Source organism: Geotrypetes seraphini, chromosome 1, assembly GCF_902459505.1.
Source record: "Geotrypetes seraphini chromosome 1, aGeoSer1.1, whole genome shotgun sequence".
Classification (NCBI taxonomy): Eukaryota; Metazoa; Chordata; class Amphibia; order Gymnophiona; family Dermophiidae; genus Geotrypetes; species Geotrypetes seraphini.
Genome location: NC_047084.1, coordinates 382,829,687 through 382,854,392, shown reverse-complemented (window position 1 = coordinate 382,854,392; position 24,706 = coordinate 382,829,687). Strand labels below are relative to the sequence as shown.

The following is a 24,706-nucleotide window of genomic DNA, read 5'->3' as shown; positions in this document are numbered from 1 at the left end:
ATGGTAAACGGGAGGAAAGGCTAAAGTGGCCAGGGCTCTTCAGCCTGGAGAACAGACGGCACAGGGCAGATAGGATAGAGGTCTACCAAATATTGAGTGGAGTGAACCGATATGATGCGAATCGCTTGTTTACTCTTTCCTAAAATGCAAGGACTAGGTGGCATGCGATGAAGCTATTAATTAGTAGATTTCAAACAGACCGGAGAAAACATTTCTTCACTCAACCTGTTTAAGTAAACTGTGGAATTCGTTGCTGGGGAATGTGGTGAAGCAGTTAGCTTAACGGGGTTTAAAAAAAAAGGTTTCGATAATTTTCTAAGTCAAAAGACCATAAGCCGTTATTAAGATGATTTGGGAAAATCCACTGCTTATTGCAAGAATAATCAGCATATAATCGGCGTGAGGGTTTTCTGACTCTGAAGCAGTCTAGACTATGTCTTCCTTGAAGTTTCTCAATATTGCTCTCTCAGGTGCTTGTAGCTCCCAGCCCTGCTCCTCTCTTCAGGTGGGGGAAGTCTTGGTGTGTTAATGTGCTCTCCCTGATGAGTGTGATGTAAGTTCTTGCACTACTTTTGTTTCTCTCAGGTCCTGAATCTATTTATTTATTTCCTGATATAATGACATGGGATTTGAAACCCCCCAACCCCCTGTTTTTGAAACTTGGATATTGTTTTCCCTGTCAGAGCCCATTCTGGACTGAACCTAAATGCAAAATCCAAAGAAAAGCTAGAAAGCAGGGTGAGAGGTCCGTTAAAAAAAAATCTTGACTAGTGTAGCTTTCTTCACTACCTTTCCACTGTTACTCAAGAAGGCGCCTGTTTGAGGCCTTAGCCAGTAAGTGAACGCTGCTGCTTTCCCTGAGCAACAGAGAAAGTGCTCTGAGCTGAGCGTATTTAAGTGTTCTCTTTATTCTACCTTCCATGATAAGCCATGCAAGGCAGCAAAACAGTCAGCGCTGATACATGAAGCAGGAAGGCTCTTCTTTCTAGCTATGCACAAGGAGCTGTAAGCATGCCCTTCCTTCCCGTAGGTAGTGTGGCCGAGCGGTCTAAGGCGCTGGATTAAGGTTCCAGTCTCTTTGGAGGCGTGGGTTCAAATCCCACCACTGCCAAGTTGTAGCTTTGTGTTTGCCCTAGTGGGATCCTGCTCATTTTAATCTCAGTCTAGGGCTCTGTGTTCTCTACGCATCAGTATACTGTGTACAGAGGCAGGGCTGTTGCTCCAGAATAGAACAGGTGTCTCTCCTGTTGATGACCTAGCAACTTCATTTGTAAAGGAAACTGCCTTTGCTTCACTTTGCTTTTCTAAGGCACACACAAACGCCAATTCAGGGTGAAAGAGAGTCTTTTATCTGATTTTTAAGAAAAAAAAAAAAAGCTAAACTGCGTTTCTCCTTCTGCAGTACTAAACCTGTTGAGCACGGCATTTGAAGCATACCTGCTACCATCCTCGTAGATTAGATATATGCATCACTCAACCCATTTGGTACTTCTCCTGGATTGCCTAAGTTTTCACAGATACCGAAGCATGCGTACGGGAGATCGGGGAATATTTAGGATCCTCCCTAATCAGAGATACTCACCCAGAGTGACCTTGGCTTTCATCTGCATTGGTGGTATAGTGGTGAGCATAGCTGCCTTCCAAGCAGTTGACCCGGGTTCGATTCCCGGCCAATGCAATTTTGCTTCCTTAACGTTGTCGTCAGTGGCATTCTGTTGGAAACCCTTCTGTCCATTTCCCTTCCAAAGGCAGCCTGTGCGCATGAGCACGCAATCTTTCATCGCAGAGAGATGAGCTGAGGAACGGTTTCTTTCCCTTTTATCTTTTCTCTCTCTCTCTTGCTCCTCTCAAGTTCCTTTTATCTTTCCCCACTAGATCTTCCCGCTTTCCATATTTCGAGCTCTGATGCTAAGATGGGCAGATGGGGTGCCGGTACAAGGCTCTCATTACATTGACGCTTTCCGCACCCAGCATGTTTAGTCCTGATGGGCCCGGGGGAGGCGGACAAGGACGTCAGGCGTGCTGTCTGCTGTCTGCTACCGCTTCTCGGTCTTTTGGCTAAGGTCGGGTGTATGCGGGGCCACCAGTTAAACCGATTTTTACGGAATGAGAAAAGGGACAGAGAAGGGCGATGAAAATGGTAAACGGGAGGAAAGGCTAAAGTGGCCAGGGCTCTTCAGCCTGGAGAACAGACGGCACAGGGCAGATAGGATAGAGGTCTACCAAATATTGAGTGGAGTGAACCGATATGATGCGAATCGCTTGTTTACTCTTTCCTAAAATGCAAGGACTAGGTGGCATGCGATGAAGCTATTAATTAGTAGATTTCAAACAGACCGGAGAAAACATTTCTTCACTCAACCTGTTTAAGTAAACTGTGGAATTCGTTGCTGGGGAATGTGGTGAAGCAGTTAGCTTAACGGGGTTTAAAAAAAAAGGTTTCGATAATTTTCTAAGTCAAAAGACCATAAGCCGTTATTAAGATGATTTGGGAAAATCCACTGCTTATTGCAAGAATAATCAGCATATAATCGGCGTGAGGGTTTTCTGACTCTGAAGCAGTCTAGACTATGTCTTCCTTGAAGTTTCTCAATATTGCTCTCTCAGGTGCTTGTAGCTCCCAGCCCTGCTCCTCTCTTCAGGTGGGGGAAGTCTTGGTGTGTTAATGTGCTCTCCCTGATGAGTGTGATGTAAGTTCTTGCACTACTTTTGTTTCTCTCAGGTCCTGAATCTATTTATTTATTTCCTGATATAATGACATGGGATTTGAAACCCCCCAACCCCCTGTTTTTGAAACTTGGATATTGTTTTCCCTGTCAGAGCCCATTCTGGACTGAACCTAAATGCAAAATCCAAAGAAAAGCTAGAAAGCAGGGTGAGAGGTCCGTTAAAAAAAATCTTGACTAGTGTAGCTTTCTTCACTACCTTTCCACTGTTACTCAAGAAGGCGCCTGTTTGAGGCCTTAGCCAGTAAGTGAACGCTGCTGCTTTCCCTGAGCAACAGAGAAAGTGCTCTGAGCTGAGCGTATTTAAGTGTTCTCTTTATTCTACCTTCCATGATAAGCCATGCAAGGCAGCAAAACAGTCAGCGCTGATACATGAAGCAGGAAGGCTCTTCTTTCTAGCTATGCACAAGGAGCTGTAAGCATGCCCTTCCTTCCCGTAGGTAGTGTGGCCGAGCGGTCTAAGGCGCTGGATTAAGGTTCCAGTCTCTTTGGAGGCGTGGGTTCAAATCCCACCACTGCCAAGTTGTAGCTTTGTGTTTGCCCTAGTGGGATCCTGCTCATTTTAATCTCAGTCTAGGGCTCTGTGTTCTCTACGCATCAGTATACTGTGTACAGAGGCAGGGCTGTTGCTCCAGAATAGAACAGGTGTCTCTCCTGTTGATGACCTAGCAACTTCATTTGTAAAGGAAACTGCCTTTGCTTCACTTTGCTTTTCTAAGGCACACACAAACGCCAATTCAGGGTGAAAGAGAGTCTTTTATCTGATTTTTAAGAAAAAAAAAAAAAGCTAAACTGCGTTTCTCCTTCTGCAGTACTAAACCTGTTGAGCACGGCATTTGAAGCATACCTGCTACCATCCTCGTAGATTAGATATATGCATCACTCAACCCATTTGGTACTTCTCCTGGATTGCCTAAGTTTTCACAGATACCGAAGCATGCGTACGGGAGATCGGGGAATATTTAGGATCCTCCCTAATCAGAGATACTCACCCAGAGTGACCTTGGCTTTCATCTGCATTGGTGGTATAGTGGTGAGCATAGCTGCCTTCCAAGCAGTTGACCCGGGTTCGATTCCCGGCCAATGCAATTTTGCTTCCTTAACGTTGTCGTCAGTGGCATTCTGTTGGAAACCCTTCTGTCCATTTCCCTTCCAAAGGCAGCCTGTGCGCATGAGCACGCAATCTTTCATCGCAGAGAGATGAGCTGAGGAACGGTTTCTTTCCCTTTTATCTTTTCTCTCTCTCTCTTGCTCCTCTCAAGTTCCTTTTATCTTTCCCCACTAGATCTTCCCGCTTTCCATATTTCGAGCTCTGATGCTAAGATGGGCAGATGGGGTGAAGGTACAAGGCTCTCATTACATTGACGCTTTCCGCACCCAGCATGTTTAGTCCTGATGGGCCCGGGGGAGGCGGACAAGGACGTCAGGCGTGCTGTCTGCTGTCTGCTACCGCTTCTCGGTCTTTTGGCTAAGGTCGGGTGTATGCGGGGCCACCAGTTAAACCGATTTTTACTGGAATGAGAAAAGGGACAGAGAAGGGCGATGAAAATGGTAAACGGGAGGAAAGGCTAAAGTGGCCAGGGCTCTTCAGCCTGGAGAACAGACGGCACAGGGCAGATAGGATAGAGGTCTACCAAATATTGAGTGGAGTGAACCGATATGATGCGAATCGCTTGTTTACTCTTTCCTAAAATGCAAGGACTAGGTGGCATGCGATGAAGCTATTAATTAGTAGATTTCAAACAGACCGGAGAAAACATTTCTTCACTCAACCTGTTTAAGTAAACTGTGGAATTCGTTGCTGGGGAATGTGGTGAAGCAGTTAGCTTAACGGGGTTTAAAAAAAAAGGTTTCGATAATTTTCTAAGTCAAAAGACCATAAGCCGTTATTAAGATGATTTGGGAAAATCCACTGCTTATTGCAAGAATAATCAGCATATAATCGGCGTGAGGGTTTTCTGACTCTGAAGCAGTCTAGACTATGTCTTCCTTGAAGTTTCTCAATATTGCTCTCTCAGGTGCTTGTAGCTCCCAGCCCTGCTCCTCTCTTCAGGTGGGTGAAGTCTTGGTGTGTTAATGTGCTCTCCCTGATGAGTGTGATGTAAGTTATTGCACTACTTTTGTTTCTCTCAGGTCCTGAATCTATTTATTTATTTCCTGATATAATGACATGGGATTTGAAACCCCCCAACCCCCTGTTTTTGAAACTTGGATATTGTTTTCCCTGTCAGAGCCCATTCTGGACTGAACCTAAATGCAAAATCCAAAGAAAAGCTAGAAAGCAGGGTGAGAGGTCCGTTAAAATCTCGACTAGTGTAGCTTTCTTCACTACCTTTCCACTGTTACTCAAGAAGGCGCCTGTTTGAGGCCTTAGCCAGTAAGTGAACGCTGCTGCTTTCCCTGAGCAACAGAGAAAGTGCTCTGAGCTGAGCGTATTTAAGTGTTCTCTTTATTCTACCTTCCATGATAAGCCATGCAAGGCAGCAAAACAGTCAGCGCTGATACATGAAGCAGGAAGGCTCTTCTTTCTAGCTATGCACAAGGAGCTGTAAGCATGCCCTTCCTTCCCGTAGGTAGTGTGGCCGAGCGGTCTAAGGCGCTGGATTAAGGTTCCAGTCTCTTTGGAGGCGTGGGTTCAAATCCCACCACTGCCAAGTTGTAGCTTTGTGTTTGCCCTATGGGATCCTGCTCATTTTAATCTCAGTCTAGGGCTCTGTGCTCTCTACGCATCAGTATACTGTGTACAGAGGCAGGGCTGTTGCTCCAGAATAGAACAGGTGTCTCTCCTGTTGATGACCTAGCAACTTCATTTGTAAAGGAAACTGCCTTTGCTTCACTTTGCTTTTCTAAGGCACACACAAACGCCAATTCAGGGTGAAAGAGAGTCTTTTATCTGATTTTTAAGAAAAAAAAAAAAAGCTAAACTGCGTTTCTCCTTATGCAGTACTAAACCTGTTGAGCACGGCATTTGAAGCATACCTGCTACCATCCTCGTAGATTAGATATATGCATCACTCAACCCATTTGGTACTTCTCCTGGATTGCCTAAGTTTTCACAGATACCGAAGCATGCGTACGGGAGATCGGGGAATATTTAGGATCCTCCCTAATCAGAGATACTCACCCAGAGTGACCTTGGCTTTCATCTGCATTGGTGGTATAGTGGTGAGCATAGCTGCCTTCCAAGCAGTTGACCCGGGTTCGATTCCCGGCCAATGCAATTTTGCTTCCTTAACGTTGTCGTCAGTGGCATTCTGTTGGAAACCCTTCTGTCCATTTCCCTTCCAAAGGCAGCCTGTGCGCATGAGCACGCAATCTTTCATCGCAGAGAGATGAGCTGAGGAACGGTTTCTTTCCCTTTTATCTTTTCTCTCTCTCTCTTGCTCCTCTCAAGTTCCTTTTATCTTTCCCCACTAGATCTTCCCGCTTTCCATATTTCGAGCTCTGATGCTAAGATGGGCAGATGGGGTGAAGGTACAAGGCTCTCATTACATTGACGCTTTCCGCACCCAGCATGTTTAGTCCTGATGGGCCCGGGGGAGGCGGACAAGGACGTCAGGCGTGCTGTCTGCTGTCTGCTACCGCTTCTCGGTCTTTTGGCTAAGGTCGGGTGTATGCGGGGCCACCAGTTAAACCGATTTTTACGGAATGAGAAAAGGGACAGAGAAGGGCGATGAAAATGGTAAACGGGAGGAAAGGCTAAAGTGGCCAGGGCTCTTCAGCCTGGAGAACAGACGGCACAGGGCAGATAGGATAGAGGTCTACCAAATATTGAGTGGAGTGAACCGATATGATGCGAATCGCTTGTTTACTCTTTCCTAAAATGCAAGGACTAGGTGGCATGCGATGAAGCTATTAATTAGTAGATTTCAAACAGACCGGAGAAAACATTTCTTCACTCAACCTGTTTAAGTAAACTGTGGAATTCGTTGCTGGGGAATGTGGTGAAGCAGTTAGCTTAACGGGGTTTAAAAAAAAAGGTTTCGATAATTTTCTAAGTCAAAAGACCATAAGCCGTTATTAAGATGATTTGGGAAAATCCACTGCTTATTGCAAGAATAATCAGCATATAATCGGCGTGAGGGTTTTCTGACTCTGAAGCAGTCTAGACTATGTCTTCCTTGAAGTTTCTCAATATTGCTCTCTCAGGTGCTTGTAGCTCCCAGCCCTGCTCCTCTCTTCAGGTGGGTGAAGTCTTGGTGTGTTAATGTGCTCTCCCTGATGAGTGTGATGTAAGTTCTTGCACTACTTTTGTTTCTCTCAGGTCCTGAATCTATTTATTTATTTCCTGATATAATGACGTGGTATTTGAAACCCCCCAATCCCCTGTTTTTGAAACTTGGATATTGTTTTCCCTGTCAGAGCCCATTCTGGACTGAACCTAAATGCAAAATCCAAAGAAAAGCTAGAAAGCAGGGTGAGAGGTCCGTTAAAATCTCGACTAGTGTAGCTTTCTTCACTACCTTTCCACTGTTACTCAAGAAGGCGCCTGTTTGAGGCCTTAGCCAGTAAGTGAACGCTGCTGCTTTCCCTGAGCAACAGAGAAAGTGCTCTGAGCTGAGCGTATTTAAGTGTTCTCTTTATTCTACCTTCCATGATAAGCCATGCAAGGCAGCAAAACAGTCAGCGCTGATACATGAAGCAGGAAGGCTCTTCTTTCTAGCTATGCACAAGGAGCTGTAAGCATGCCCTTCCTTCCCGTAGGTAGTGTGGCCGAGCGGTCTAAGGCGCTGGATTAAGGTTCCAGTCTCTTTGGAGGCGTGGGTTCAAATCCCACCACTGCCAAGTTGTAGCTTTGTGTTTGCCCTATGGGATCCTGCTCATTTTAATCTCAGTCTAGGGCTCTGTGCTCTCTACGCATCAGTATACTGTGTACAGAGGCAGGGCTGTTGCTCCAGAATAGAACAGGTGTCTCTCCTGTTGATGACCTAGCAACTTCATTTGTAAAGGAAACTGCCTTTGCTTCACTTTGCTTTTCTAAGGCACACACAAACGCCAATTCAGGGTGAAAGAGAGTCTTTTATCTGATTTTTAAGAAAAAAAAAAAAAGCTAAACTGCGTTTCTCCTTATGCAGTACTAAACCTGTTGAGCACGGCATTTGAAGCATACCTGCTACCATCCTCGTAGATTAGATATATGCATCACTCAACCCATTTGGTACTTCTCCTTGATTGCCTAAGTTTTCACAGATACCGAAGCATGCGTACGGGAGATCGGGGAATATTTAGGATCCTCCCTAATCAGAGATACTCACCCAGAGTGACCTTGGCTTTCATCTGCATTGGTGGTATAGTGGTAAGCATAGCTGCCTTCCAAGCAGTTGACCCAGGTTCGATTCCCGGCCAATGCAATTTTGCTTCCTTAACGTTGTCGTCAGTGGCATTCTGTTGGAAACCCTTCTGTCCATTTCCCTTCCAAAGGCAGCCTGTGCGCATGAGCACGCAATCTTTCATCGCAGAGAGATGAGCTGAGGAACGGTTTCTTTCCCTTTTATCTTTTCTCTCTCTCTCTTGCTCCTCTCAAGTTCCTTTTATCTTTCCCCACTAGATCTTCCCGCTTTCCATATTTCGAGCTCTGATGCTAAGATGGGCAGATGGGGTGCCGGTACAAGGCTCTCATTACATTGACGCTTTCCGCACCCAGCATGTTTAGTCCTGATGGGCCCGGGGGAGGCGGACAAGGACGTCAGGCGTGCTGTCTGCTGTCTGCTACCGCTTCTCGGTCTTTTGGCTAAGGTCGGGTGTATGCGGGGCCACCAGTTAAACCGATTTTTACGGAATGAGAAAAGGGACAGAGAAGGGCGATGAAAATGGTAAACGGGAGGAAAGGCTAAAGTGGCCAGGGCTCTTCAGCCTGGAGAACAGACGGCACAGGGCAGATAGGATAGAGGTCTACCAAATATTGAGTGGAGTGAACCGATATGATGCGAATCGCTTGTTTACTCTTTCCTAAAATGCAAGGACTAGGTGGCATGCGATGAAGCTATTAATTAGTAGATTTCAAACAGACCGGAGAAAACATTTCTTCACTCAACCTGTTTAAGTAAACTGTGGAATTCGTTGCTGGGGAATGTGGTGAAGCAGTTAGCTTAACGGGGTTTAAAAAAAAAGGTTTCGATAATTTTCTAAGTCAAAAGACCATAAGCCGTTATTAAGATGATTTGGGAAAATCCACTGCTTATTGCAAGAATAATCAGCATATAATCGGCGTGAGGGTTTTCTGACTCTGAAGCAGTCTAGACTATGTCTTCCTTGAAGTTTCTCAATATTGCTCTCTCAGGTGCTTGTAGCTCCCAGCCCTGCTCCTCTCTTCAGGTGGGGGAAGTCTTGGTGTGTTAATGTGCTCTCCCTGATGAGTGTGATGTAAGTTCTTGCACTACTTTTGTTTCTCTCAGGTCCTGAATCTATTTATTTATTTCCTGATATAATGACGTGGGATTTGAAACCCCCCAACCCCCTGTTTTTGAAACTTGGATATTGTTTTCCCTGTCAGAGCCCATTCTGGACTGAACCTAAATGCAAAATCCAAAGAAAAGCTAGAAAGCAGGGTGAGAGGTCCGTTAAAAAAAAATCTTGACTAGTGTAGCTTTCTTCACTACCTTTCCACTGTTACTCAAGAAGGCGCCTGTTTGAGGCCTTAGCCAGTAAGTGAACGCTGCTGCTTTCCCTGAGCAACAGAGAAAGTGCTCTGAGTTGAGCGTATTTAAGTGTTCTCTTTATTCTACCTTCCATGATAAGCCATGCAAGGCAGCAAAACAGTCAGCGCTGATACATGAAGCAGGAAGGCTCTTCTTTCTAGCTATGCACAAGGAGCTGTAAGCATGCCCTTCCTTCCCGTAGGTAGTGTGGCCGAGCGGTCTAAGGCGCTGGATTAAGGTTCCAGTCTCTTTGGAGGCGTGGGTTCAAATCCCACCACTGCCAAGTTGTAGCTTTGTGTTTGCCCTGTGGGATCCTGCTCATTTTAATCTCAGTCTAGGGCTCTGTGTTCTCTACGCATCAGTATACTGTGTACAGAGGCAGGGCTGTTGCTCCAGAATAGAACAGGTGTCTCTCCTGTTGATGACCTAGCAACTTCATTTGTAAAGGAAACTGCCTTTGCTTCACTTTGCTTTTCTAAGGCACACACAAACGCCAATTCAGGGTGAAAGAGAGTCTTTTATCTGATTTTTAAGAAAAAAAAAAAAAGCTAAACTGCGTTTCTCCTTCTGCAGTACTAAACCTGTTGAGCACGGCATTTGAAGCATACCTGCTACCATCCTCGTAGATTAGATATATGCATCACTCAACCCATTTGGTACTTCTCCTGGATTGCCTAAGTTTTCACAGATACCGAAGCATGCGTACGGGAGATCGGGGAATATTTAGGATCCTCCCTAATCAGAGATACTCACCCAGAGTGACCTTGGCTTTCATCTGCATTGGTGGTATAGTGGTGAGCATAGCTGCCTTCCAAGCAGTTGACCCGGGTTCGATTCCCGGCCAATGCAATTTTGCTTCCTTAACGTTGTCGTCAGTGGCATTCTGTTGGAAACCCTTCTGTCCATTTCCCTTCCAAAGGCAGCCTGTGCGCATGAGCACGCAATCTTTCATCGCAGAGAGATGAGCTGAGGAACGGTTTCTTTCCCTTTTATCTTTTCTCTCTCTCTCTTGCTCCTCTCAAGTTCCTTTTATCTTTCCCCACTAGATCTTCCCGCTTTCCATATTTCGAGCTCTGATGCTAAGATGGGCAGATGGGGTGAAGGTACAAGGCTCTCATTACATTGACGCTTTCCGCACCCAGCATGTTTAGTCCTGATGGGCCCGGGGGAGGCGGACAAGGACGTCAGGCGTGCTGTCTGCTGTCTGCTACCGCTTCTCGGTCTTTTGGCTAAGGTCGGGTGTATGCGGGGCCACCAGTTAAACCGATTTTTACGGAATGAGAAAAGGGACAGAGAAGGGCGATGAAAATGGTAAACGGGAGGAAAGGCTAAAGTGGCCAGGGCTCTTCAGCCTGGAGAACAGACGGCACAGGGCAGATAGGATAGAGGTCTACCAAATATTGAGTGGAGTGAACCGATATGATGCGAATCGCTTGTTTACTCTTTCCTAAAATGCAAGGACTAGGTGGCATGCGATGAAGCTATTAATTAGTAGATTTCAAACAGACCGGAGAAAACATTTCTTCACTCAACCTGTTTAAGTAAACTGTGGAATTCGTTGCTGGGGAATGTGGTGAAGCAGTTAGCTTAACGGGGTTTAAAAAAAAGGTTTCGATAATTTTCTAAGTCAAAAGACCATAAGCCGTTATTAAGATGATTTGGGAAAATCCACTGCTTATTGCAAGAATAATCAGCATATAATCGGCGTGAGGGTTTTCTGACTCTGAAGCAGTCTAGACTATGTCTTCCTTGAAGTTTCTCAATATTGCTCTCTCAGGTGCTTGTAGCTCCCAGCCCTGCTCCTCTCTTCAGGTGGGGGAAGTCTTGGTGTGTTAATGTGCTCTCCCTGATGAGTGTGATGTAAGTTCTTGCACTACTTTTGTTTCTCTCAGGTCCTGAATCTATTTATTTATTTCCTGATATAATGACGTGGGATTTGAAACCCCCCAACCCCCTGTTTTTGAAACTTGGATATTGTTTTCCCTGTCAGAGCCCATTCTGGACTGAACCTAAATGCAAAATCCAAAGAAAAGCTAGAAAGCAGGGTGAGAGGTCCGTTAAAAAAAAATCTTGACTAGTGTAGCTTTCTTCACTACCTTTCCACTGTTACTCAAGAAGGCGCCTGTTTGAGGCCTTAGCCAGTAAGTGAACGCTGCTGCTTTCCCTGAGCAACAGAGAAAGTGCTCTGAGCTGAGCGTATTTAAGTGTTCTCTTTATTCTACCTTCCATGATAAGCCATGCAAGGCAGCAAAACAGTCAGCGCTGATACATGAAGCAGGAAGGCTCTTCTTTCTAGCTATGCACAAGGAGCTGTAAGCATGCCCTTCCTTCCCGTAGGTAGTGTGGCCGAGCGGTCTAAGGCGCTGGATTAAGGTTCCAGTCTCTTTGGAGGCGTGGGTTCAAATCCCACCACTGCCAAGTTGTAGCTTTGTGTTTGCCCTGTGGGATCCTGCTCATTTTAATCTCAGTCTAGGGCTCTGTGTTCTCTACGCATCAGTATACTGTGTACAGAGGCAGGGCTGTTGCTCCAGAATAGAACAGGTGTCTCTCCTGTTGATGACCTAGCAACTTCATTTGTAAAGGAAACTGCCTTTGCTTCACTTTGCTTTTCTAAGGCACACACAAACGCCAATTCAGGGTGAAAGAGAGTCTTTTATCTGATTTTTAAGAAAAAAAAAAAAAGCTAAACTGCGTTTCTCCTTCTGCAGTACTAAACCTGTTGAGCACGGCATTTGAAGCATACCTGCTACCATCCTCGTAGATTAGATATATGCATCACTCAACCCATTTGGTACTTCTCCTGGATTGCCTAAGTTTTCACAGATACCGAAGCATGCGTACGGGAGATCGGGGAATATTTAGGATCCTCCCTAATCAGAGATACTCACCCAGAGTGACCTTGGCTTTCATCTGCATTGGTGGTATAGTGGTGAGCATAGCTGCCTTCCAAGCAGTTGACCCAGGTTCGATTCCCGGCCAATGCAATTTTGCTTCCTTAACGTTGTCGTCAGTGGCATTCTGTTGGAAACCCTTCTGTCCATTTCCCTTCCAAAGGCAGCCTGTGCGCATGAGCACGCAATCTTTCATCGCAGAGAGATGAGCTGAGGAACGGTTTCTTTCCCTTTTATCTTTTCTCTCTCTCTCTTGCTCCTCTCAAGTTCCTTTTATCTTTCCCCACTAGATCTTCCCGCTTTCCATATTTCGAGCTCTGATGCTAAGATGGGCAGATGGGGTGCCGGTACAAGGCTCTCATTACATTGACGCTTTCCGCACCCAGCATGTTTAGTCCTGATGGGCCCGGGGGAGGCGGACAAGGACGTCAGGCGTGCTGTCTGCTGTCTGCTACCGCTTCTCGGTCTTTTGGCTAAGGTCGGGTGTATGCGGGGCCACCAGTTAAACCGATTTTTACGGAATGAGAAAAGGGACAGAGAAGGGCGATGAAAATGGTAAACGGGAGGAAAGGCTAAAGTGGCCAGGGCTCTTCAGCCTGGAGAACAGACGGCACAGGGCAGATAGGATAGAGGTCTACCAAATATTGAGTGGAGTGAACCGATATGATGCGAATCGCTTGTTTACTCTTTCCTAAAATGCAAGGACTAGGTGGCATGCGATGAAGCTATTAATTAGTAGATTTCAAACAGACCGGAGAAAACATTTCTTCACTCAACCTGTTTAAGTAAACTGTGGAATTCGTTGCTGGGGAATATGGTGAAGCAGTTAGCTTAACGGGGTTTAAAAAAAAGGTTTCGATAATTTTCTAAGTCAAAAGACCATAAGCCGTTATTAAGATGATTTGGGAAAATCCACTGCTTATTGCAAGAATAATCAGCATATAATCGGCGTGAGGGTTTTCTGACTCTGAAGCAGTCTAGACTATGTCTTCCTTGAAGTTTCTCAATATTGCTCTCTCAGGTGCTTGTAGCTCCCAGCCCTGCTCCTCTCTTCAGGTGGGGGAAGTCTTGGTGTGTTAATGTGCTCTCCCTGATGAGTGTGATGTAAGTTCTTGCACTACTTTTGTTTCTCTCAGGTCCTGAATCTATTTATTTATTTCCTGATATAATGACGTGGGATTTGAAACCCCCCAACCCCCTGTTTTTGAAACTTGGATATTGTTTTCCCTGTCAGAGCCCATTCTGGACTGAACCTAAATGCAAAATCCAAAGAAAAGCTAGAAAGCAGGGTGAGAGGTCCGTTAAAAAAAAAATCTTGACTAGTGTAGCTTTCTTCACTACCTTTCCACTGTTACTCAAGAAGGCGCCTGTTTGAGGCCTTAGCCAGTAAGTGAACGCTGCTGCTTTCCCTGAGCAACAGAGAAAGTGCTCTGAGCTGAGCGTATTTAAGTGTTCTCTTTATTCTACCTTCCATGATAAGCCATGCAAGGCAGCAAAACAGTCAGCGCTGATACATGAAGCAGGAAGGCTCTTCTTTCTAGCTATGCACAAGGAGCTGTAAGCATGCCCTTCCTTCCCGTAGGTAGTGTGGCCGAGCGGTCTAAGGCGCTGGATTAAGGTTCCAGTCTCTTTGGAGGCGTGGGTTCAAATCCCACCACTGCCAAGTTGTAGCTTTGTGTTTGCCCTGTGGGATCCTGCTCATTTTAATCTCAGTCTAGGGCTCTGTGTTCTCTACGCATCAGTATACTGTGTACAGAGGCAGGGCTGTTGCTCCAGAATAGAACAGGTGTCTCTCCTGTTGATGACCTAGCAACTTCATTTGTAAAGGAAACTGCCTTTGCTTCACTTTGCTTTTCTAAGGCACACACAAACGCCAATTCAGGGTGAAAGAGAGTCTTTTATCTGATTTTTAAGAAAAAAAAAAAAAGCTAAACTGCGTTTCTCCTTCTGCAGTACTAAACCTGTTGAGCACGGCATTTGAAGCATACCTGCTACCATCCTCGTAGATTAGATATATGCATCACTCAACCCATTTGGTACTTCTCCTGGATTGCCTAAGTTTTCACAGATACCGAAGCATGCGTACGGGAGATCGGGGAATATTTAGGATCCTCCCTAATCAGAGATACTCACCCAGAGTGACCTTGGCTTTCATCTGCATTGGTGGTATAGTGGTGAGCATAGCTGCCTTCCAAGCAGTTGACCCGGGTTCGATTCCCGGCCAATGCAATTTTGCTTCCTTAACGTTGTCGTCAGTGGCATTCTGTTGGAAACCCTTCTGTCCATTTCCCTTCCAAAGGCAGCCTGTGCGCATGAGCACGCAATCTTTCATCGCAGAGAGATGAGCTGAGGAACGGTTTCTTTCCCTTTTATCTTTTCTCTCTCTCTCTTGCTCCTCTCAAGTTCCTTTTATCTTTCCCCACTAGATCTTCCCGCTTTCCATATTTCGAGCTCTGATGCTAAGATGGGCAGATGGGGTGCCGGTACAAGGCTCTCATTACATTGACGCTTTCCGCACCCAGCATGTTTAGTCCTGATGGGCCCGGGGGAGGCGGACAAGGACGTCAGGCGTGCTGTCTGCTGTCTGCTACCGCTTCTCGGTCTTTTGGCTAAGGTCGGGTGTATGCGGGGCCACCAGTTAAACCGATTTTTACGGAATGAGAAAAGGGACAGAGAAGGGCGATGAAAATGGTAAACGGGAGGAAAGGCTAAAGTGGCCAGGGCTCTTCAGCCTGGAGAACAGACGGCACAGGGCAGATAGGATAGAGGTCTACCAAATATTGAGTGGAGTGAACCGATATGATGCGAATCGCTTGTTTACTCTTTCCTAAAATGCAAGGACTAGGTGGCATGCGATGAAGCTATTAATTAGTAGATTTCAAACAGACCGGAGAAAACATTTCTTCACTCAACCTGTTTAAGTAAACTGTGAAATTCGTTGCTGGGGAATGTGGTGAAGCAGTTAGCTTAACGGGGTTTAAAAAAAAGGTTTCGATAATTTTCTAAGTCAAAAGACCATAAGCCGTTATTAAGATGATTTGGGAAAATCCACTGCTTATTGCAAGAATAATCAGCATATAATCGGCATGAGGGTTTTCTGACTCTGAAGCAGTCTAGACTATGTCTTCCTTGAAGTTTCTCAATATTGCTCTCTCAGGTGCTTGTAGCTCCCAGCCCTGCTCCTCTCTTCAGGTGGGGGAAGTCTTGGTGTGTTAATGTGCTCTCCCTGATGAGTGTGATGTAAGTTCTTGCACTACTTTTGTTTCTCTCAGGTCCTGAATCTATTTATTTATTTCCTGATATAATGACGTGGGATTTGAAACCCCCCAACCCCCTGTTTTTGAAACTTGGATATTGTTTTCCCTGTCAGAGCCCATTCTGGACTGAACCTAAATGCAAAATCCAAAGAAAAGCTAGAAAGCAGGGTGAGAGGTCCGTTAAAAAAAAATCTTGACTAGTGTAGCTTTCTTCACTACCTTTCCACTGTTACTCAAGAAGGCGCCTGTTTGAGGCCTTAGCCAGTAAGTGAACGCTGCTGCTTTCCCTGAGCAACAGAGAAAGTGCTCTGAGCTGAGCGTATTTAAGTGTTCTCTTTATTCTACCTTCCATGATAAGCCATGCAAGGCAGCAAAACAGTCAGCGCTGATACATGAAGCAGGAAGGCTCTTCTTTCTAGCTATGCACAAGGAGCTGTAAGCATGCCCTTCCTTCCCGTAGGTAGTGTGGCCGAGCGGTCTAAGGCGCTGGATTAAGGTTCCAGTCTCTTTGGAGGCGTGGGTTCAAATCCCACCACTGCCAAGTTGTAGCTTTGTGTTTGCCCTGTGGGATCCTGCTCATTTTAATCTCAGTCTAGGGCTCTGTGTTCTCTACGCATCAGTATACTGTGTACAGAGGCAGGGCTGTTGCTCCAGAATAGAAGCAGGTGTCTCTCCTGTTGATGACCTAGCAACTTCATTTGTAAAGGAAACTGCCTTTGCTTCACTTTGCTTTTCTAAGGCACACACAAACGCCAATTCAGGGTGAAAGAGAGTCTTTTATCTGATTTTTAAGAAAAAAAAAAAAGCTAAACTGCGTTTCTCCTTCTGCAGTACTAAACCTGTTGAGCACGGCATTTGAAGCATACCTGCTACCATCCTCGTAGATTAGATATATGCATCACTCAACCCATTTGGTACTTCTCCTGGATTGCCTAAGTTTTCACAGATACCGAAGCATGCGTACGGGAGATCGGGGAATATTTAGGATCCTCCCTAATCAGAGATACTCACCCAGAGTGACCTTGGCTTTCATCTGCATTGGTGGTATAGTGGTGAGCATAGCTGCCTTCCAAGCAGTTGACCCGGGTTCGATTCCCGGCCAATGCAATTTTGCTTCCTTAACGTTGTCGTCAGTGGCATTCTGTTGGAAACCCTTCTGTCCATTTCCCTTCCAAAGGCAGCCTGTGCGCATGAGCACGCAATCTTTCATCGCAGAGAGATGAGCTGAGGAACGGTTTCTTTCCCTTTTATCTTTTCTCTCTCTCTCTTGCTCCTCTCAAGTTCCTTTTATCTTTCCCCACTAGATCTTCCCGCTTTCCATATTTCGAGCTCTGATGCTAAGATGGGCAGATGGGGTGAAGGTACAAGGCTCTCATTACATTGACGCTTTCCGCACCCAGCATGTTTAGTCCTGATGGGCCCGGGGGAGGCGGACAAGGACGTCAGGCGTGCTGTCTGCTGTCTGCTACCGCTTCTCGGTCTTTTGGCTAAGGTCGGGTGTATGCGGGGCCACCAGTTAAACCGATTTTTACGGAATGAGAAAAGGGACAGAGAAGGGCGATGAAAATGGTAAACGGGAGGAAAGGCTAAAGTGGCCAGGGCTCTTCAGCCTGGAGAACAGACGGCACAGGGCAGATAGGATAGAGGTCTACCAAATATTGAGTGGAGTGAACCGATGTGATGCGAATCGCTTGTTTACTCTTTCCTAAAATGCAAGGACTAGGTGGCATGCGATGAAGCTATTAATTAGTAGATTTCAAACAGACCGGAGAAAACATTTCTTCACTTAACCTGTTTAAGTAAACTGTGGAATTCGTTGCTGGGGAATGTGGTGAAGCAGTTAGCTTAACGGGGTTTAAAAAAAAAGGTTTCGATAATTGTCTAAGTCAAAAGACCATAAGCCGTTATTAAGATGATTTGGGAAAATCCACTGCTTATTGCAAGAATAATCAGCATATAATCGGCGTGAGGGTTTTCTGACTCTGAAGCAGTCTAGACTATGTCTTCCTTGAAGTTTCTCAATATTGCTCTCTCAGGTGCTTGTAGCTCCCAGCCCTGCTCCTCTCTTCAGGTGGGGAAGTCTTGGTGTGTTAATGTGCTCTCCCTGATGAGTGTGATGTAAGTTCTTGCACTACTTTTGTTTCTCTCAGGTCCTGAATCTATTTATTTATTTCCTGATATAATGACGTGGGATTTGAAACCCCCCAACCCCCTGTTTTTGAAACTTGGATATTTTTTTCCCTGTCAGAGCCCATTCTGGACTGAACCTAAATGCAAAATCCAAAGAAAAGCTAGAAAGCAGGGTGAGAGGTCCGTTAAAAAAAAAATCTTGACTAGTGTAGCTTTCTTCACTACCTTTCCACTGTTACTCAAGAAGGCGCCTGTTTGAGGCCTTAGCCAGTAAGTGAACGCTGCTGCTTTCCCTGAGCAACAGAGAAAGTGCTCTGAGTTGAGCGTATTTAAGTGTTCTCTTTATTCTACCTTCCATGATAAGCCATGCAAGGCAGCAAAACAGTCAGCGCTGATACATGAAGCAGGAAGGCTCTTCTTTCTAGCTATGCACAAGGAGCTGTAAGCATGCCCTTCCTTCCCGTAGGTAGTGTGGCCGAGCGGTCTAAGGCGCTAGATTAAGGTTCTAGTCTCTTTGGAGGCGTGGGTTCAAATCCCACCACTGCCAAGTTGTAGCTTTGTGTTTGCCCTGTGGGATCCTGCTCATTTTAATCTCAGTCTAGGGCTCTGTGTTCTCTACGCATCAGTATAGTGTGTACAGAGGCAGGGCTGTTGCTCCAGAATAGAACAGGTGTCTCTCCTGTTGATGACCTAGCAACTTCATTTGTAAAGGAAACTGCCTTTGCTTCACTTTGCTTTTCTTTTTTTTTTTTTTTTTTGTGTTCAATATTTTTATTAAAGTTTTCCAGATAAAAGGGAATAGGTGATGAACAAAAGGAATACACCATGATACAGAGCAGTGGCAATGGTAACAAGAATATGAAAACAATCACAGGACACTCAGTGAGATATATCTAAGCACATGTCTAGGATAGGAGCCCAAACCTTATTAAAGGTAGATAAAGAATTAGACTTCTCTGCAGCAACTTTTTCATATTTTACAAAAAGGCAAACTAAGTTCCACCAATAATTTACACTTAAAGATGCAGAATCTTTCCAGTTAGACAGGATAGATTTATGAGCAATTTGAAGTAAGCTATATAATAACCTAGATTGATATACATCTAAAACATCTGGTAAAGCATGAGCACCGAATATTATTGCAGCATATGTATGAGAAGATGTGATTGGTAAGTATATACAAATAATCGCCCACACCTGGGTCCAAAACCCATACACATTGGGACAGAGGTAAAACATGTGGGCAAATGTGCCAACCTCAAGAGTGCAAGACCAACATTTATTAGAGCGTTGAACATCTATTAGGGATAACTTATGAGGGGTCCAGTAGGCCCTATGTAAAAGAAAGAACATTTGCTGAGCCATGGATGAGGACCTAAGAGAGCGTCTCGCGGAACTCCAGATTAGTTTCCAGGATGTAGGTGTGAATGCAGTACTAGTAGAATCCTCCCATGCGGAATGAAGGGAAGAGCAGGCTGTAAACTTATGATCACGAAGAATGCGGTACCAGGACGAAGCTTCTTTCTTTGCTCCACAAAAGTTCAGGCACCATTGTAATATAGTAGGAGTCAATGAGGACAACGAGTGTGCCTTAAGAAAAAGCGATAAGCAATGGTGAAGTTGAAGCCAGCGAAAATAGTGTGTAGTAGGCAGCAGGTAGGTATCAGCCAAGCAGGAAAATGGCATCAAAGCAGAGTTCATTATTATTTGGTCAAACGACCAAATGTCCTTCTTAAGCCACGACTTCCACTCTATATACTGACCTTGAATTTTTACAAATGGATTATTCCATATAGAAGAGTACAATGTCGAATTCCAGCCCAAATCTGCACAGGAATCCACAGTCCGTAGTGCTGTTCCAGTGGAAGATATGATGGCGTTGTCTTCAATCAAATGATTAGGAGCCATGAACGAAATGTGATTTAAGCACTGAGATGACCATAAATTGGACTCAAGGGAAAGCCAAGGTGGGGGACATTCAATTGAAGAGAACATCAACCATTTTGAACCTTGACGAGCAAGGAAGGCTAGATGATAGTCATGAAAGCTTGGAAAGTTCACCCCACCATTTTCCTTAGTAGCCTTGAGTTTCCTAAGAGCAATGCGAGGAGGTTTACATTGCCATAAAAAAGCAACAAGTATAGACTCAAGTTTAGAATAAGTCTTAGTGTCCAGTAGAAAAGGAATCATGGATAAAATGTAGTTTAGCTTAGAAGACAAAATCATTTTAATTGTGTCAAGCCGCCCCCACCACGACAGTTTAAGGGGAGACCAGCGTTCAGACAGAGATGTAGCAATCTGAAGCAGCAGTTCCGTGTTATATGTACGGGTATCTTCAAGAGAGGGGCCAAAGAGAACCCCTAAGTATTTTAGTTTCTGTGACACTAGGTGCAAATTAAAGCTTCTACAGTAATCAAGATCAACTAAGTCGTTTAGAGGCAAGATCTCAGTCTTAGATATGTTTAGCTTGTAACCCGATATCCGAGAATATTTTTCCAGTATATGAAATACATGTGGAAGAGAAGTAGGATCTACATATAACAGCACATCGTCTGCATAAGCGGATAGCTTCACTTGAAAGTCACCAATACAGTATCCACGAATGGTTGATGTAGATCTAATAGCGATGAGCAGCGGTTCAAGCGCAATGTTGAATAACAATGGGGACAGAGGACAGCCTTGTCTAGTCCCTCTAGTCCGTCGAAAAGATGTTGAATTCGAGTCATTGATACGAATGGTAGTGGCAGGGCAAGTATACAGAACTTTCACCATATTTATAAAAGTTGCGGGACACCCGAACCATCGCATCGCTGCAAATAAGAATGGCCACTCAATGCGATCAAACGCCTTTTCCGCATCTAAGGCAACTGCAGCAAGAGGTGTATTTGAATGTCGGGCTTGATGGATAATATGAGCAAACAATCTGGTATTGTCCGATGATAGTCGACCACACATAAAACCGCATTGATCAGGATGGATTATTGCAGAGAGAACAGATTGTAACCTGGATGCCAAAATCTTTGCAAAAATCTTCGCGTCAGTGTTGATCAGAGATAAAGGGCGGTAGTTATTGACGCTGAGTGGGTTCTTGTCCTGTTTCAGCAATACAATAATAATCGCTTCAGTGAAAGAACCTTGAACCCGTCCAATGGTAATCAAATAATGGTAAAGTTGTAACAAGATGGGTAGAAGCAAATCCTGAAATATCAGATAAAATTCAATTGTGAGACCATCAGGACCAGGCGCTTTCTTTTTTGCCATGGAGAGAAGAGCGTCAGACACATCAGCCAGTGTAATCGGAGCAGAGAGAGACTCTGCTTGAACATCAGTAAGAGTGTTATGAGGCAAATTATCCAAGAAAGGATCGATGGAAGATACATCTGGGGACTCCGAAGAGTAAAGTGCGGTGTAGAAGCGGTGGAACTGTAAGCAAATATCAGCATTAGTGAACCACAATGCACCACCGTCATCTTGAATGGCAGGTATCAAAGTCTTTTCCGATTTTATTTTAACATATTCCGCTAATTGGTGACCACATTATTGATATTGGCATAGTAGTAAGCGGATTTCATAAAGACCTCTTTAGCAGCTGAAGAGCTAAGCAGTAAATTATATTCAAGTCTCAAAGCTTGCATAGAGCGTAAGAACGATTGATCGTTAGGACAAGATTTGTGAAGGTCTTCCGCCGCTCTCAGTTTTTCCAAAATTGTAGATTCCCGTTCCATAAGTTTCTTCCTTTTGGAAGCTGGATAGGAAATTATCAGACCCCTTATATATGCTTTGAAACAATCCCAGGTAGTAGTCCAACTCGTATCTTCAGGCAAGTTAAGTTCAAAGAATTCAGTAATATTACTCCGCATGGTAGATACAAACTGTTCATCTGACGTTAAGCAGGAGTTGAAGCGCCAAACTCTTTTGTGTACACATGCACCTAAATCAATGAATGATAAAGAAATTGGAGCGTGGTCTGACACTGAAATCTCCCCAATAGTGGCAGAATTGACTTTAGCCATTAGATTGTAACTAATCAAAAAAAAATCTATGCGCGAGTAAGATGCATGTGGCGCTGAGTAGAAAGTGTAATCCAGATCTCCAGAGTGTAACGTTCTCCAGGGGTCACCAAGTTTCAGATGTTCCAATAGTTCTTGTAATTTAAACCAGGACCTTGATTTACGATATGGAACAGATGATTTTCTGTCTATTAGAGGGTTGAGAATTAGATTGAAATCTCCCCCCAAAATATAGTGAGAGCCACAGGAAGATGCAATAATATCTGCAATCTCATCAAAAAATGAAGGACAATCTACATTCGGTGCATAGATATTAACAATGCTAATAGGTAAATTATTAATAGACACATGAACAGCTAACCATCTGCCATTAATATCGTTAGTGTGAGAGGTTATTGAAATATCATTACGTCTGCGGAGGAAAGTGGCGACGCCACCTTTTTTGTGAAGTGCAGCAGAGAACAGTACTGGGTAAAACCCTTTTAAGGACAATTTTGGAGCTTCAGTCACAGACAGGTGGGTCTCTTGTAGCAGAACCACATCTGGAGTAAAGCTTGCAATGAATTTCAATATCTTGGTTCTTTTTATCGGGTTGTTAAGACCCTTAACATTAAGTGAAAAGCATTTAATAGACATGTAACAGCAGTAGGAAATTCCTAACGTATAAAGATTGAAAAGCATTCATAGCAGGAGAGCAATTATAAAAAGCTGGAACAACAACGGTACAAACCTGTGATAATAAAGTAGAAAACATTGCACAGTCTGTATCAGTGTAAGGTGTCAGCAAAAGTGCCAACATGGCCTAAGGGTAAGTGAGTGGCACTGGTAGACCAGAGAACCAGCTAAAAGGAGACTAAGCAGTGAGAATTAAACAAACATCATTATATATGTAAATACAGTAAGCAAGCCTAACATGAAGATATCAATCATGAAAACGCATGAGCATAGGCTATATAATCAAGATCATATCTTGTCAATCGAAGAGGGTTGTATAGCTTCAAGGAACTCTGCTAATGCAGCAGGATCAGTATAGTCTGTGGTTTTAGTGTTATATGTAACCCTCATACGAGCTGGGAACAAGATACCAAACTTCGCCCCAAGCTCCTTCAGTTTAGGTCTATAAGCAAGAAATTGCTTGCGTCGTTTGGCAGATTCTTTCGCTAGATCAGGTACAAAGAGCAGCTTGGAACCCTCGAAGACAATCGGACCGTGAAGTTTGGCATGCTGCATAATAAGCATGGTTTGGCTATGACGGAGCATGGACACCACAATAGGTCTGGGGAATTTTGTAGATTGATGACGCTGGTTAGGCACACGAAAAGCACTGTCAAAATCCAACTTCGTGGCCTCATTTAATTTCAGCAGTTGTGGTAGCAGTGCGCCCAGAAACTCCACTAAATCGCACGCTTCTCTTCCTTCAGCCAGACCCAGTAAACGAAACCCATTCCGTCTGGCCTTATTATCAGCATCCTCCAGGGCCCGTTCTAGCTGGGAGACACGTGCTGCCTGGCGACGCAGCAATTTCAGCGATTCGTCTGTCGCTGCAGCTTTTGTCTCCAGCACATCAATGCGGGTGAGAGCCTTGGAAAACTCACCCTTCAGGTTAGTAAGATCTTCTTTAATCTCTGAAATGTCTTGCTTGGCGTCGGTAAGGAGCTCAGACAAAATGGCGGATGACTCATCCTCCGTTTTCCCGGCACCTTGTTTATGCGGGGAGACAGGCTCGGCATTCTTGCGCTTGCCAGGTTTGGTAGCTGACATGATCGGGTGATAAATCCCGGCAAGCACGGCAAAGTAAAACGAAAAAAAAATGATGTTTGTTCGAGACGGAAGCACAGGGGTCTCCGGAGCAAGTTCTCTATGCTGCCATTCGTGCACGCGCTCACTAGCGCCCCTCACTTTGCTTTTCTAAGGCACACACAAACGCCAATTCAGGGTGAAAGAGAGTCTTTTATCTGATTTTTAAGAAAAAAAAAAAAAAGCTAAACTGCGTTTCTCCTTCTGCAGTACTAAACCTGTTGAGCACGGCATTTGAAGCATACCTGCTACCATCCTCGTAGATTAGATATATGCATCACTCAACCCATTTGGTACTTCTCCTGGATTGCCTAAGTTTTCACAGATACCGAAGCATGCGTACGGGAGATCGGGGAATATTTAGGATCCTCCCTAATCAGAGATACTCACCCAGAGTGACCTTGGCTTTCATCTGCATTGGTGGTATAGTGGTGAGCATAGCTGCCTTCCAAGCAGTTGACCCGGGTTCGATTCCCGGCCAATGCAATTTTGCTTCCTTAACGTTGTCGTCAGTGGCATTCTGTTGGAAACGCTTCTGTCCATTTCCCTTCCAAAGGCAGCCTGTGCGCATGAGCACGCAATCTTTCATCGCAGAGAGATGAGCTGAGGAACGGTTTCTTTCCCTTTTATCTTTTCTCTCTCTCTCTTGCTCCTCTCAAGTTCCTTTTATCTTTCCCCACTAGATCTTCCCGCTTTCCATATTTCGAGCTCTGATGCTAAGATGGGCAGATGGGGTGCCGGTACAAGGCTCTCATTACATTGACGCTTTCCGCACCCAGCATGTTTAGTCCTGATGGGCCCGGGGGAGGCGGACAAGGACGTCAGGCGTGCTGTCTGCTGTCTGCTACCGCTTCTCGGTCTTTTGGCTAAGGTCGGGTGTATGCGGGGCCACCAGTTAAACCGATTTTTACGGAATGAGAAAAGGGACAGAGAAGGGCGATGAAAATGGTAAACGGGAGGAAAGGCTAAAGTGGCCAGGGCTCTTCAGCCTGGAGAACAGACGGCACAGGGCAGATAGGATAGAGGTCTACCAAATATTGAGTGGAGTGAACCGATATGATGCGAATCGCTTGTTTACTCTTTCCTAAAATGCAAGGACTAGGTGGCATGCGATGAAGCTATTAATTAGTAGATTTCAAACAGACCGGAGAAAACATTTCTTCACTCATCCTGTTTAAGTAAACTGTGGAATTCGTTGCTGGGGAATGTGGTGAAGCAGTTAGCTTAACGGGGTTTAAAAAAAAAGGTTTCGATAAT

The 24,706-nt window shown here is 44.8% G+C and overlaps 18 non-coding genes across 18 annotated transcripts; all 18 read left to right on the top strand.

Annotated features, from left to right (window-relative positions):
* Positions 1 to 1,029: 1,029 nt before the first annotated feature.
* On the top strand, positions 1,030 to 1,111 carry TRNAL-AAG. Its single transcript has one exon. It is a non-coding gene; the product is annotated as a tRNA-Leu (tRNA).
* A 495-nt stretch (positions 1,112 to 1,606) lies between these two features.
* On the top strand, positions 1,607 to 1,678 carry TRNAG-UCC. The gene has a single exon. It is a non-coding gene; the product is annotated as a tRNA-Gly (tRNA).
* A 1,487-nt stretch (positions 1,679 to 3,165) lies between these two features.
* Positions 3,166 to 3,247, top strand: TRNAL-AAG. Its single transcript has one exon. It is a non-coding gene; the product is annotated as a tRNA-Leu (tRNA).
* A 495-nt stretch (positions 3,248 to 3,742) lies between these two features.
* Positions 3,743 to 3,814, top strand: TRNAG-UCC. The gene has a single exon. It is a non-coding gene; the product is annotated as a tRNA-Gly (tRNA).
* A 1,484-nt stretch (positions 3,815 to 5,298) lies between these two features.
* On the top strand, positions 5,299 to 5,380 carry TRNAL-AAG. The gene has a single exon. It is a non-coding gene; the product is annotated as a tRNA-Leu (tRNA).
* Positions 5,381 to 5,874: 494 nt separating this feature from the next.
* On the top strand, positions 5,875 to 5,946 carry TRNAG-UCC. The gene has a single exon. It is a non-coding gene; the product is annotated as a tRNA-Gly (tRNA).
* A 1,483-nt stretch (positions 5,947 to 7,429) lies between these two features.
* TRNAL-AAG lies at positions 7,430 to 7,511 on the top strand. The gene has a single exon. It is a non-coding gene; the product is annotated as a tRNA-Leu (tRNA).
* Positions 7,512 to 8,005: 494 nt separating this feature from the next.
* Positions 8,006 to 8,077, top strand: TRNAG-UCC. The gene has a single exon. It is a non-coding gene; the product is annotated as a tRNA-Gly (tRNA).
* A 1,488-nt stretch (positions 8,078 to 9,565) lies between these two features.
* TRNAL-AAG lies at positions 9,566 to 9,647 on the top strand. The gene has a single exon. It is a non-coding gene; the product is annotated as a tRNA-Leu (tRNA).
* A 494-nt stretch (positions 9,648 to 10,141) lies between these two features.
* TRNAG-UCC lies at positions 10,142 to 10,213 on the top strand. The gene has a single exon. It is a non-coding gene; the product is annotated as a tRNA-Gly (tRNA).
* A 1,487-nt stretch (positions 10,214 to 11,700) lies between these two features.
* Positions 11,701 to 11,782, top strand: TRNAL-AAG. Its single transcript has one exon. It is a non-coding gene; the product is annotated as a tRNA-Leu (tRNA).
* A 494-nt stretch (positions 11,783 to 12,276) lies between these two features.
* On the top strand, positions 12,277 to 12,348 carry TRNAG-UCC. Its single transcript has one exon. It is a non-coding gene; the product is annotated as a tRNA-Gly (tRNA).
* A 1,488-nt stretch (positions 12,349 to 13,836) lies between these two features.
* TRNAL-AAG lies at positions 13,837 to 13,918 on the top strand. Its single transcript has one exon. It is a non-coding gene; the product is annotated as a tRNA-Leu (tRNA).
* Positions 13,919 to 14,412: 494 nt separating this feature from the next.
* Positions 14,413 to 14,484, top strand: TRNAG-UCC. Its single transcript has one exon. It is a non-coding gene; the product is annotated as a tRNA-Gly (tRNA).
* Positions 14,485 to 15,971: 1,487 nt separating this feature from the next.
* TRNAL-AAG lies at positions 15,972 to 16,053 on the top strand. Its single transcript has one exon. It is a non-coding gene; the product is annotated as a tRNA-Leu (tRNA).
* A 494-nt stretch (positions 16,054 to 16,547) lies between these two features.
* On the top strand, positions 16,548 to 16,619 carry TRNAG-UCC. The gene has a single exon. It is a non-coding gene; the product is annotated as a tRNA-Gly (tRNA).
* A 1,488-nt stretch (positions 16,620 to 18,107) lies between these two features.
* On the top strand, positions 18,108 to 18,189 carry TRNAL-AAG. Its single transcript has one exon. It is a non-coding gene; the product is annotated as a tRNA-Leu (tRNA).
* Positions 18,190 to 23,863: 5,674 nt separating this feature from the next.
* Positions 23,864 to 23,935, top strand: TRNAG-UCC. Its single transcript has one exon. It is a non-coding gene; the product is annotated as a tRNA-Gly (tRNA).
* The last annotated feature ends 771 nt before the right edge of the window (positions 23,936 to 24,706 follow it).